Raw genomic sequence first — 14,482 nt, 5'->3', positions numbered from 1 at the left:
GGGGAGAACAATGAGAACAACTCTTACAGGGAACGCACTTGATAGCTGATGTACATTAGCCATGCAGTGGGTGTGTTCCAAAAATCCTGGAGTCCTGGAGTCCCAACTACTGGGGAGACTGAGGCAGGGGAGTTGTTTGAGCCCAGGAGTTTGTGGATAGCATGGGCAACATAGGGAGACCCCATCTCTTATAAAATATCATTAAGCATCAGATGTTCAATTATGATGGAAGCAGGCCTCTGTGGGCGTAAAGTCAAATCAAAGTTTGAAGCACACCTTTCTATGAGAGGCTCCTAGCAGACAGGGTGCTAGTTGGGATATTGAATGTCCCCCAAGTCCCATTAGTTAAAAGCTTGGTCTCAAGGGTGGTACTATTGTGAAGTGATGGAAACTTTTGGCACTGGAAGTGTGCCCTTAAAGGGATTTGTGGGACCCCAGTCTCTTCCAGTTTCTCTCTTGCTCTGCTTTCTGGCTTATGAGATGAATGGTTTATTGCCAAACATTCGCATAATGATGTGTTTCTCTCATCAGAGGCCCAAAACATGGGAGCCACCCAGTTTTGGGCCAGAACTATGAACCAAAACTGAACTTAAACCCTTTTCTTTCATAAGTTAATTGACTCAGGTATTTTGTTATAGTTGTTGAAAGCTGACTAACATAGATGGTTTGACTAACACATCAGGGATCTGTGAAGATACCCTATTTCCCTCAATGCTATTATGGGAGCTAGTGTTGACACATGAGGTTTTGGAGGATAGCTTGAAGACTGACAGAGAATAACCCTGCTACAGCCTGAGCTCTCAATCTGTCTATCAAAGTTTTGGGTTTATACATATTTTGGAGTCCAGGAATTGAGGCTAGTAACTCATATATGTGGTCTGACAAGGTGTCATAACATTCTAGTAGGGAAGGGGATTATACTCCATATTTAAAAAAAAAATTTTTTTACTACTTGGCTATGGCTCTTAGCAGTAGATATCCATCTACAACTAAAATAAAATATTTTATTTTATTTATTTTTATAATATGGTGTTGAGGATTGAACCCAGTGCCTCACACACGCTAGGCAAGTACTCTACCACTGAGCCACAACCCCAGCCCCTATACTCCATATTCTTATCACAGGAAAACATGTTACTAAGGTAGCAAACTATGTGCGTGAATCAGCTTTTCATTACTATAATAAGATACCTGAGATGATTAACTTATGGAGAGAATAGGTTATTTTGGCTCACAGCTTTGGAGTGTTCAGTTCATGACTAATTTGCCTCATTGTTTTTGGACCTATGATGAGGTCATCATGGTGCTAGCGCATGGCAGAGCAACCTGCTTAGATCACCAATCTGGGAACAAAAAGAAAGAGAAAGAGGCCAGTGTCCCACAATCTCTTCCCAGTGACCTAAAGACCTCCTACTTAAAAAGTTCCACTACCTGCCAATAGTGCCACCCTAGAGAGCAAGCCTGCACACTTGGGCCTTTGGGGGACATTCAACATCCAAACTCTAGCACTATGTAAATGCATGGAATCATTTTAGAACCATATAACATCCTATTTAGGGGATTAGTGGCCCAGAGGAAAACTGGCTTGATGTCAAAATGTTCACAGTATAGCTGAACTTTTTGTGTTGTTTTTTTAAATAGGGAAAAGAGAATCCATAGGATTCTGATAATGCTGTTAACTTCATACTTATCTGGCCTTAAACATATTTTTTTTTTCCTACATTACATTATGGAGAAAGTAAAAATACAATTTCCTAATTTAAAGACCAGTTGTATGTATAGCTATTGTAAGGAGACAAATTTCAGCTCCAAATATAAATTTAATTGATCTATATTATTAAAACTAAAATTACTCTAGTCACCCAAACACTAAACCTTGGATTGTTTTTTGAATTTTTAAAATATTTATTATTTTAGTTACAGGTGGACACAATATCTTTATTTTATTTTTATGTGTTGCTGAGGATTGAACCCAGTGCTGCACACATGCTAGGTGAATGCTCTACCTCCGAGCCACAACCCCAGCTCTGTTTTTCTTATTTTTTAAAAAAATATTTTTAGTTGTAGATGGACATAATATCTATTTATTTATTTATTTACTTATGTGGTGCTGAGGAGTGAACCCAGTGCCTAACACACGCTAAGCAAGCACTCTACCACTGAGCTACAAACCCAGCCCTCGGACTCAATTTCTACTTCTTGTTTCCTAAGCCCAGCCAGGTACCACATTCAGTTGTCTCTACCCTCTTTCTACCCATTTGTTCTTAGGTCTCCCTCCTGTCTTATATTTAAGGGCAAGAAGAAGATGCTTCGCATTCAGGGCAACCCCAATCTTATCTCCATTTCTCTCTTTAGCCTTATTTCTCCTATATAAATTATGGTCCCAGAACATGGATGCCCCTGTTTGTGTCTGGTTCCTTCCTTCCCTCCAACATGAATGCCCTGCCCTTGGAAGTCTGCCAACTCAAGCCCCACTTTCTGTGAAAATTACTCTGATCACTTTAGCACACAATTATCTCCACTTTCCTCTCCTGCTCCTTTCTTACCATAAACGATGCACATGCTCTACCTAACTGAGTGATCCTGACACCTTGTATATATTCAGCAAAGTAGAGAAGAGTCAGACCACCTGTTGGTATCCCAGCTCTGCTGTTTGCTTACTGTGTGCCCCTAGATGCTTTACTGTGCCTCTCTGAGCCTTAGTTTTCTCATCTATGAAATAAAAAATAATAACTTACCTTATAGGGTTGTTGTGTAAACATGTGTATATATAATAAACATGTATTTGTATATGTAGTTATTTATCCTTTTATTCATATGCCCTCTCTTCTTTACCTCATGTTTGCTTGTTGGTGGGAGGCCTTGGGATACGTAATGCCCCTCATTCCAGCCACCTCAGAGAAAATTTTGGTTAAGTTACGTGATAATTATGGAGAATATATAACTGAGAAAATACCATTTTGCAAATTTAGGATAGTACAGATGGGAAAAAAGTTCAGGAGAGAAAACCGAGGCTAGTCCTGGACTTGAGGTAGAGAGTGGGTAGTGACTGGGGATGTCAGCAACACAGTATTCCTGGGAGAGGGGCATTGGAGTTCTCCAAAGATGGAAGGCTTTGGCCAGTTGATTGGGCACATTCATCTCCTTCTGGAACGAGAGTGACTTCAGCTGGCTGGGTGTGGTGGGGCCCTGGAGAAACTAGACCAAGCTCAGAGCCTGCGAAACATGGCTGGCTGGCTGGCTGCTCTGGATTGGCTTGAGGCTCCATGGGGTAAAGGGGAAGAGGTTGCATCCTCTTTTTGGGTTTCCCAGTCCTGCTCACCTGTCTTGGAAAGGAGACAAAATTTCCATCTAGTACTGCAGACGGTGCCCTTGACTGCTGTGCTCCTTGGTTGGCAGAATCTCTCAGGGTCCTGTGCTGTCAGGTGGTGGGTGGAGGGTGCTGGTGCCTGTGGTGCTGGTGATGTGTGTGTGAGATCAATGGTGGCAGAGATTGTATGATAAGCTGTGTGTATGTGGGGGCATTCGGGCTGAGGGATGGCACAAGCTGGGAGGAATGTAGATCCAGGGATCCACGCTGGTGGGGGCTCTGGTATCAGCAGGGAAGCCATTCAAATTGGGAGACATATCCTGGGGGTATTCAGCCTGGGATAATATAGGTTACAGGATATAGATACAGGGAATACAGACTGGGGAGACATGGGCTGGGGAAAATGTATTAATTTTCTATTGTTATGTGAAAAGTCATCACAGATTTAGTGGCTTAAAACAATGTCCCTCTATCAGTTTCCAGTTCTGTAGGTGAGATGTCCAGACAAGGTGTGTCAGTGTATTGCAGGTCCAAGGGGTCAACAGGACCGCATTCGTTTCTGCAGCTCAGGATCCTCTTTCAAGCTCACAAAGTTTTTGGAAGAATTTAGTTCTTATGGTTGTAGGAATGAAACCTCCAAATTCTTGCTGGCTGTTGGCCAGAGCCAGTCTGGGCAATAGAGAGCAACCATCGTTCCTTGTCACATGGCCCCTTCATTCATCCTCTCATGCTTCGAATCTCTGACTTCTCTGTTCTGAGTTCCAGACTCAGGTTTAAAGTGTTTGTGGCACGAAGTCAGGCCTACCAGGTAATTTCCTTATTTATTTATGCATTTATTTAGTACCAGGGATTAAACCCAGGGGTACTTAACTGCTGACCAACATCACCAGCCCATTTTATTTTTTCTTTTGAGACAGGGTCTCACTAAGTTGCTCAGTGCCTCACTAAATTGCTGAGGCTGGCTTTGAACTTGCAATCCTCCTGCCTTAGCCTCCCAAGCTGCTGGAATTATTTATTTATTTATTTATTTATTTTTATGGTTCTGGGGATTGAACCCAGGAGTTCTCTACACAGAGAATCATCCTAGCCATTTTTATTTTTTCTTTTGAGACAGGGTCTCACTAAGTTGCCCTGGACTCTATAAACTCTCCATCCTCCTGCTTCAGCCTCTTGAGAACTGAGATCTCATACATGCGCCACTATACCCAGCTTAATTTTCCTATCTTAAAGTCAATTGATTTGAGGCTTAAATCACATCTGTAAAGTCCTATCATAGCAGTATCTAAATTAGTGTTTGACTAGATTCCTGGAAGAAGGTGTATGCACAAGGGGCCAGCAATCTTTGGGGCCATCTTAGAATTCTCCTTTTCACAAGGGACACAGGCTGGGGGATTCAGGGTGGGGGCTAGAGATTAGAGGATGTGGGGAGCACTGCCAGCGAGGGTGCATTCAGACAGGAGGGCTTCAAGCTGGGAGGAACACAGGCTGGTGGGGAAATGGATTGGGAGGATACCAGCATATTCATATTACATAGGTAGAGCACAACTAGACACATTTTTTTGTTAGGGAGATGATGACAGGTCAGTCCTGTTAGGATGAATAAGCGTCCTTAGCCAGACAAGGAGAAAGGTGAAGGCAGTCATTCAAGTAAGGAGAAGCCCAGACACAGAGATGTCCGTCCAGCCTAGGAGGCTTCACTGTGAGGGTAAAATCTCAGTTAAGCTATTAAATGTGTTTCTTGCCCTTTGAGACACAATATTGCCACTGAAAACAGCCCTCTTTAGGAGAGGGAGAGACCTAAGTTACAAATTTGGGTTCCTATATGAGCTTTGCCCTGGACTGGGCAACCTCTCTCAGTTCAGTGTCTCATTTGATAAATAAGGTAATTGGAGCAGATGAGCAACACACCTCCATAACTATAAAGCATTTTGAGATCCTTAAATGAGATAAATCTACTGAATGTCTAGACATAATAGGCCAGACACTGACAATTCCAACTTATTTTCAGCTAAGTAAGCAATGTAATTGGTTCTAGTTAAGAGCATTTTCATAAAATGCTTAAATCGTTTAAATAATAGCATGATTGTAGCAAATTAAAAAATGTTTTCTGCCTATTTAAGAATATTTCTGCCAGGGGAAAAATTTAGTGTTAATGGGAACCTGGCAGACATGATCCAAATTATCTAGTTAAATTCAAGAGTCTTATTGATAAAATTTGTTTGGCAAAATTTAAAAAAAAAAATGCTGTAGAATTATGCCAGAACTACCACACTAAACTCTATGCTTGGAAAATTGTTTCTTTCTACAGAAACCTGAAATCTAAATATGGGGATATCAATAGGTTCATTTTTGCTCTCAGAAAGTTTCTCAGAGAGAAAAAAAATCCATTCGCCATCAACTCAGGAAATACCTGCTTCTGTAGCTGAAAAATCAATACTTCATCAACTGGGTTTGCACTGTTTCAAATAATAGTATTTATTGAATATGAAATGAGTGTTAAAGACACTGTGCTTAGTATATTACACATAGATAATGTGTAATATGAGATATATTTAATCATCCCAACAATCCTAGGATATGGGGATTGAACTCAGGGGCACTCAACCACTGAGCTACATCCCCAGCCCTATTTTATGTTTTATTTAGAAACAGGATTCACTGAGTTGCTTAACACCTTGCTTTTGCTGATGCTGGCTTTGAATTTGTGACCGTTGGGTCTCAGCCTCCTGAGAGCTGCTGGGGTTACAGGCATGCGTCACCACGCCCAACCTATTATCTTATTTTGAGGCTGAATGCACACTCCTTATTCCTATGGAATACTTCTGCTTAGATTCCACAACACTTGTTTGCTCTCTCATCCTGGTGAAGACAAAGAACTTCCAGGTGGCTGTACCAAGTCTTTTTAAAGGCACAGTTTAAAAGCATAGTTAGATTCTACCACTGGGGAGAGCTACTATGTAAAAAAAAATTGCCACCTATGGATTCTGATCTGAAAATGTCCTTCTCTTGAGAAAAGGACTTTTCTACACTGCCCCTCTAAATAAGTCACTGCTTTACTTACCCCAGGAAGCCTATTAAAAATACCTAGCATGACATGAGCACGAATCAGAAGAGACCCTGGATTGTACCCAGTTGTATTAATAGTTCAAGTGGCCTAGCAAAGTAGGTGCCACAACCACACATTTATTTTCTCATAGTTCTGGAAAACGAAAGTCCAAGATCAAGGTTTAGGCAGGGTTGGTTTCTTCTGAGACCCCTCTTCTTGGCTTATAGATGGCCATATTCCTTCTGTGACTTCATATGATCTTTCTGCTATGCCTGTTGGGTCCAAATTTCCCCCATTTATAAAGACACAAGACACATTGCATTGGGTTTTAATTTAATTTAATTACCTCTTTTAAGAATCTCTTTTCAAATACAGTCACATCTAGGAACTTGACATTAGAATTTGAACCTATGAATTTGGGGGCAGAAAATTCAGTCTTACTGAATAAGGCTTACTTTAACCTGGATCTTATTCCCTTTTGCTTCAGGATGGTGGGGAAGTAGTGGAGGGGTTGAGGCTGGGAAGGGGAGTAGATTAGGTGGACTTTGGAGCAATAGCTTGAGATAACAGCTTTTGACCAATGGAGATGGAAGTGCTTCATTATTTGGGGCTTTCCAAAGGGAAGGAAACCTCTCTGGCATGCCCCTCCCCATCCTAAACTGCACCTCCTCCAGTTTCCAACCTTCAAGCCTGGTGTCTCCTCTTCATTCATTACCTCAAGTGCCTTCTTCACCACTTCTCAGCCCTCCTAGACCTGGGGCGAGAAACAGAGGAGAGAAGAGACTGGAGTGACCATCTTTGCTTTCATTTCTTTCTCTGTGGTGTATCCTCTAATATTTTTATTGCTTCCATACCTTTATTGTATGCTTTAGCTGTCTCTCATGTCTACCACGTGTCTTCCTCCCAGGTAGAGGGAGAAAGAGAGGAGGTGAGACCAATTGCTTATAGTTGCACTTTGGACAAAAGAATGGGCTATAAAATGGCTTATGAATGAAAGATGCATTGCACCACCTGGGATTTTGTTATCGTCCTCAAGGTGGCCTCAAATACACACTGGAAATATAAGGCTCTGAATTGAAAAGGATTGGGCCAAGGTGCCTGGGCTTGCATCTTTGAAACAAAACAATGTATACACTGGAGAGACACTACAATTTTAAAGTAACAATATGAAGCCTAGGAAGGAAGTAGAAGCATGAGAAAAGAAAATCAGAGAAAAAGAATTGAAAGGAAAAATAGTGAGACTAACATGGGGATTTTTAAAATTTTTTTATGAACTGAACAGAATATGATCTGAGTGAAAAGTGCTCATCCACCGAAGATCGACTGCTGGGAACAATGTCATAAAATGAACATTAGCTGGCAATGGTAAGTGCCTTAAAGTGCCTTTGCAAAGACAGAAATAGGAGGAAAACAAAACATGTCACTATGCCTGAAAACCACTTATAAAAGAAAGCTTCTAAAGGCAAAAGGGATGGAGAAAGGAATGAATACCACATGACCATCCCATTTATCTTGACTGGGAATCTTTTGGAGACAAATTCATTTGTTCTTTTGTGGTGATGCCTCACACTTTAGACCAGTCCAAAAGTAAATAATTTTCTCTGTATGAAACATGCTTTCAATCACCTCCATTCTAAAGTAAGCCCCCTTCCCCTTTGGTTATTTGTGTAAACAAGTTAGGGAGGAATTGCTTTGAACTGATCCTGCAAAGTGTAGCTTTTATGTCCACTTTACATTGTAGGTCTGAGAAAGAATAAAGCAAACAAAACATTTCAAAGGATTTGAGCCTAAATGGAATTTGAGTTCTGGATTCAGCTTGATTCCCACCCCCTACTCTTCTTTGTAAAATCTTCAATTCAGGGTATTTCTTGTTCATGAACAACTCCTAATGAACATGAACTTCACCAATAAAGCAGATTACAGACTTGTGGTTAGAAAGGGATTTGAAGTGTCAGTTGGCTTAGTTCTCTGACTTCAGACAGCACATGTGCATCTATAGACTAACCTCTTTTCATAGGATATAAAAATTAATTAAATCCTGAGTTTTAGAGTTATTTCAGAATCAATCTTCCCAATTTGTATGAGATTAATGTATTTTATTCTGAAGCTGGTCAGGCTTCTTTTGTATGTTAGAAGAACTGAGTTCAGATTTCCTAGTTGTAAAATGGTGAGCATTACAGAATTACATTTTTGTTATAGGCTTATAGCCATAATTAGTCAACAAGTACTTTTTGAACAGCTTCTATGTCAAGGCACTGCTGTAGGTGTTGTGGGAGATGTGACTATTTACAACAGGCTGTCTTTCTTCAAAGAGTGTAGAGTTTTTTTTGGGAAAGACAGTTATGTACACATACTAAATATACATTTATTTGTGTTTGTATGTGATTCTGGAGATTGAATTCAGGGGCATTCTACCATCCCTTTTTATTTTCTTATTTTTAAATTTGGAAACAGGGTATTGCCAAGCTGCTGAGAATGACCTTGAACTTGAGATCCTCCTGCCTCCATCTCCCAAGTAGCTGGGATTAAAGGTGTGCGCTACTGCACCCAGTTTATACTAAGTCCGACACTTGCTTTCCACAGAGAATTTATCAGACAGTTCTTTTCTGTAGTAGGTAGGTCTTGAGAAAGAATAAAGCAAACATGAAAAAAGATGATGAAAAGAAATACGACTTTCAGGCCAAAGGAAAAGTACATGAGGTGATTTTTGTATCATTGGTAGTGGTAATGTTTATGAATACATAATTTGTTCTTCTCAACTAGATTTCAGCTCTGAGGAAAGTTGAGTTCCACCACATATCTTTGTATACCTTCCACAAAACAAAAACATTTGGGGATCAATTAGTGATGGAGCTAACATTGTATGATGATTAGCAAACACGAACTCATCTAAGAGAGTTTGGCTAGTAGAGTTAATCAAAATTTACAGGGACAAAGAATTTAGCAAGAGGATGAGTGCTACACTGAAGGAAAGGCATTTTTCCCACTGATTTCCATTCCAGATTTAAACCTTGGTAAGCCAATGTTCAAATCATTGCTATTATTCTGATCATGAGCCATATTGTAATAGCTCCATGGATAATATCTTATTCTTTGCTTTTGCTGTAAACATGCTACACATCAAATATATTCCTATGTATCCTGAGCTTAATGTTAATACTTGAATTTTATTCTTTAAAAGTAACATTAGCAACATCTGTTAGAAGATGGATAATAAACAATAATACAATTAGTTTCAGTAAAATATCTTTCAGTTTCCTCACATCTACAACTATCCTCATAATTTCCTTGTTGAATAAACTAATGGTATTTCATCAGAAACCCACAATCCAGACAGACTGAAATTCGTAATTTTTTAGAAACCTGAAACAAAAGAGAATGTATAACCTCTCTTACAAATCTATTCCAGTATCTGAACTTTCTCGACGAGAGTGCTTTCTGAGGCTTGATCTTTCCTTCTCCTGGTCAATCCATTTTCTTTCCTTCTACCTTTAATAGGTAGAGAAGAAGAAATGCTCTTTCTTTGTGACACAGATCGTAGGTGTGCATACTATTATGTCAGTAATACATAACTCATACCCATTGTTTAAGATTAAACATCTACAAGAGTCATTGATTTATTTAACAGTGGGCATTAAAACAGAAAAAACAAGGATGGATAGAAGACTCTTTTGTCTGATAAAGTAAAAGGCAATCCGTATCTTTTCTAGAGTTATATATGCCATTTTCAATATGGTTACCCCTGATGACCAATTCACTTGGAATTAAAGAGCATATTCCATGGAAGACATTAGACTTTTGATGTTTAAATCTTTTAAAAAATGATTTTTACAGGCCATCTCACAAAGACATATTTATTCGTGGCTAAAAAATGAAGGACAAGATTTCTTTTATGTAAATGTTTTCAGCCTCTACTTTATCTAAAAAAGTTTCTTTTAAAATGGCTGTACTGTTTCAGAAATTTTGTTTCACTCTGTATCTGTGTTAGTGTCTTTCCTCTCTTATCTTGCTTTTTCAAGGCAACAGACAAAATTCCATTTCTTAGAACTGAACCAAAAAGTTAGGGCCTAAATAAATCTAATGCTTAATAAGAGAATATTGAACCCAGTCAATTTTTAAAGAAGAGAATGTAAAGCATATAATATTCTGCTTCTGTAATTATAATAGTTTTCTTGGAGAGAACAGAGAAGCAACAGGGTTCATCCAGGTGCTGTGTATTAAGAATTAAATAATAAAGATATATAAATATAGTTGATTATTGTGTTAAGTTAAAAGCAACTGCAGTGTATAAAAATTTATTGTTCCAAAGCCTTGTTTAAGGAAAACCACTTTATTATGGGATTTATTTTACCTGCTTAGCTAATAAACTGCATAACAAAGACATAATTTTGTAGGTGAAAAGCCAAGTTCATTAGCACTTAAGTCATCTAAAATAGATCATGTCAAGTGTTCTAAGGGTTTTGGATACAATGAAAACATCCATTAGAATGAATAAAAATGATTCTAACATCATCACCATTTTTTTTCTATTTAGATATACATGACGTCACCATTATTTACATCATCATCATTGTCATAATCATTAAATATTTATTTTTTATTTTAATTTATTTTTTAAAATTATTTTTTAGTTGTAGATGAACATAATACCTTTATTTATTTATTTGTTTTTATGTGGTGCTGAGGATTGAACCCAGTGCCTCACACATGCTAGGCAAGCACTCTTACCACTAAGCCATAACCTCAGCCCCATTAAATATTTATTGAATACCCAGAGTGAGTAGAATCTACTTTTTTTTAATGCTAAATTCCACTCCTGGTAATTTCAACTTAAAAAATTAAAAGCAATCAGGGAATTCTCATTGGAGAATTGGAGTCAGGGAATAATTGGGCAGAGAATATTGGAAGACTCTGAAAATCTCAGATTAATAAACTTTTAGGAATATTGGAAGGAAAGATAATCTTTCACAGTGAGGGTTTAACTATCCATTTTTGCAAAGGACCCCCACCACTCTACCTAGCAGCTGCTGTCCTTCTTCCATGGCTGAGCTCTTTGTTGGATACCTTGGAAGCCAAAAAGAGCAACAAAATCCAAGGAAGGAGCTTTAGAGAATTAAAAAATAAAACAATGACAACAAAGACAAGTATTAAAAAAGTAAGCATTTGGAGAGGCATTTGGAGAGATCCCAGGTAAACTCAGCCTTCCAGGAAGATTTTTCCTTCTGGACCTTTCATTTTATATTGTTCTAGTGCCTTAAACCCTTAACTCTAGTATAATTTTAAATGAAAACAAATTGATTGTCAGATTATATTGCTATATTGTGCATGTACAAATATGTAACAACAAATTCCACTGTCATATATAACTATAATGCACCAATAAAATATATTTTAAAAAGGAAAACCAAACAGTAGTATAGAGCTTGGTGAAGTCCTGCCAGCTATTTTTCAAGAACCCTTATAAAGTACCTTGGTGAAGTTGGCCCTGCTCAAGGTCTCCATCTTAGCTTTATAAGACCAGAAACCCAATTTTTTTTTGGGGGGGGGGCACCAGAAGCAGATCTGTTAGTAACAGACACATAATCCAGCTCACATAATGAAGAGTCACAGTTCTACAGATACTGATGTTGAGCAGACAGGGATGCTCATTTCATCAGAGCCCCATGGCCATGTATATTGGAAATCAAAACATTGGATGTTTGGTGCATGGGAACTGGACCAAAGAGAATTAGTTGATATACTGTGAAGTATTTCTACCCCATTTGTTGACTGTGTCACAACGGACATCAAGTCTGCATTACCAAGACTTATCCCCTCTGGGTGGTATTTGAATGGGCACTGTCCCTTCCTGGTTCTTGGGGTTGTTTATGCTGATTTTTGCTACTTTCAACCAATTCCTCTCTGGCACAAAGGCTTTCACTGACCAGGACTAACCAAGAGCCCAATGTTGACAGCTCTAACAAATACAACGCAGGATACCCAGTTACATCTGAAGTTCAGATAAACCACATATAATTTTTAGCATAAGTATATCCCAATGTCCCATTCAATATTTGGGCTACACTTATGCTAAAAATGACATGTGGTTTATCTAAAATCAAAATTTAATAGGAAATTCTCTATTTTTATTTGCCGAATGTGGCAATCCCAAAACTGCCTTCCTGAGCTTCCTTGTCTATTACATTGACTGGTAATAGTTTTAGGTGTTATAAAGCTTTTGACACACACACACACACACACACACACACACACACACACACTTTCTTGCTTTACCCATGAAAAATTAATAACATTCTCCACATTTGAATTTACTGATTTGACTTTCAGAGAATTCTTCCTGATCTATACTTTGTGTATTTGTTGGGGGTGGAATGGATCATATTATCATTAACCAGAATAGTATGAAGTTGAATAACAATTTGGGGTAGGATAAAGGACTATTACAAATGAGTTCCTATCAGATTTCTTTACTTTTGCTGCATAGCTGAAACAATTTGCATTGAGGAAATGGGAGACAGATATTTTACTATGAGAGAAGGTTCATAGTAAGAAAACTTGAATGTTAGGCAGGTCTTAGGAGTAGTATTCTGTAGTTGAGTATCATGTCAGAGGCAGAAAGGTACCAAAGAAACAGAATACTTCAGATTTGTGCGTAGTGCTGCCCCTAGCCAGATGCAGTGGGACCTGGAATCCCTTCCTTTGGCTGTCTGTCCTATTCTGCTCGAATTTCTGGGCTTAGCATCCAGAACTCAGATTGTTTTTATTAGCATGATCATATACCAGCATTTGTGTTAAATCCACTCAAATTTGTGGGCTCGCTGAAAAACTCACAATATTATAATTAACGATTTTTACAAGATGATGTGGGCTGATTTTCAAACTACTGACTTAAAGAACGAAATGTTGAAACAGAGCTTGATCAGGTCCAGTGAGAATTGGGTATTGTACCCAGGTGGAAGACCTGGTCTTAATGCAATGTATTACTTATTACATCGAATACACATAAAAACACACTGTATGGATTTGATTGAATTACAATCACACATTCTTCAACAAAACTCTTTGCTGACTTCCTTTCTGGAAATAAAAAAAAAAAAAACTAATATAGTCTGAAGAGAGGTGGAACGGATAACAGTGCATACCTGTGTACCGTTAACTGTAGGAGCCAAATATGAACAAGAAATCTCTGACTTCAAAGTGTTTACGAATAAGTATATGCGACTAAGGCATTATAAAGCAGTGAGTTAATAAAGACAAGAGATGATGTAAAACCCTGTGGGGTTGTTCTAGAATGGGCTATTTTAGACTCCTAATACCTCTTTGCCCTCATGATTAGGAGATACAGAAAAAGCAAATTGAGTCCTGTATGACTCAAGAATGGAAGTCATGAATTGCCTGTGACCACACTTGCCATCAGACCTTGAATAAATTACACCGTCTTTAGCCTCAACTTTCTCCCCTGTTAAGTGGGTATTACAATATTTACTTGTGCAGATTAAACAGTAATGAATGAAGCACCTAGTCTTGTGCCTGGTAAGAGTAGTGGCTCAATAAACCCTACTTCTTATTAGCCACCTGCTTTCAACTTTTTCTTTGAGTGATTGAGAAGGAAACATTTCGTGTAGAGTTACTTCAAGGGGCATGACTAAGACACACAGTTCTTACAAAGAACGCTCTACAGCCTCCCATTTGCGCCTCTTGCCTTAATCAAGGGCCAGAGAAATTCGGGTTCTTGAGAAAATGTTGTGTTTTTTCCTGTAGGTACCTGGAGAAGCCCGTTCGCAGCCTGGGTAGGGGGTCTCCGGGGGAGCCCTGGCGCCGGGACTAGAGCCGGAGCCGCCCCCGCGAGGGAACAGAGGCGGGGAAGTGGGCGCCGGAGGGGCGTGGGGCGAGGCATCGGGTGTCACAGCTAGCAGAGCTGGGGCGGGCACACCTATCCGCCGCCCAATCCCCAGCCGTAGCCGCGGCCTTATGAATAAGCAACGAAGCGAAACGCCCTCCCCCTGGCGTCCCAGACAGCGGAGGGAGTCGCCGCCGCTGCAGGGGCCGCGGCGGGGATGCAAAGCGCCAGCGCCGCCGCTCTCCTCCGCGCGCTGCTTGGCTGAAAGCGCACAGGTGAGGACGGG

General features: G+C 39.5%; 1 protein-coding gene across 2 annotated transcripts in view; it reads left to right on the top strand.

Moving 5' to 3' along the window:
* The first annotated feature begins 14,317 nt into the window (after positions 1-14,317).
* Positions 14,318-14,482, top strand: part of Armh4 (armadillo like helical domain containing 4) — a 120,584-nt gene continuing 120,419 nt past the window's right edge. For both annotated transcript variants that reach the window (XM_048793010.1, XM_048793009.1), the window contains exon 1: positions 14,318-14,471. The gene's annotated coding sequence lies outside the window, so the exon portion shown is untranslated. The remainder of the gene's footprint in view (positions 14,472-14,482) is intronic.

This window comes from Marmota marmota, unplaced genomic scaffold (assembly GCF_001458135.2).
Source record: "Marmota marmota marmota unplaced genomic scaffold, marMar, whole genome shotgun sequence".
NCBI classification, from domain to species: Eukaryota; Metazoa; Chordata; class Mammalia; order Rodentia; family Sciuridae; genus Marmota; species Marmota marmota.
Note: the sequence above shows the minus strand (reverse complement) of the source record. Positions and strands in the feature narration are given on the sequence as shown.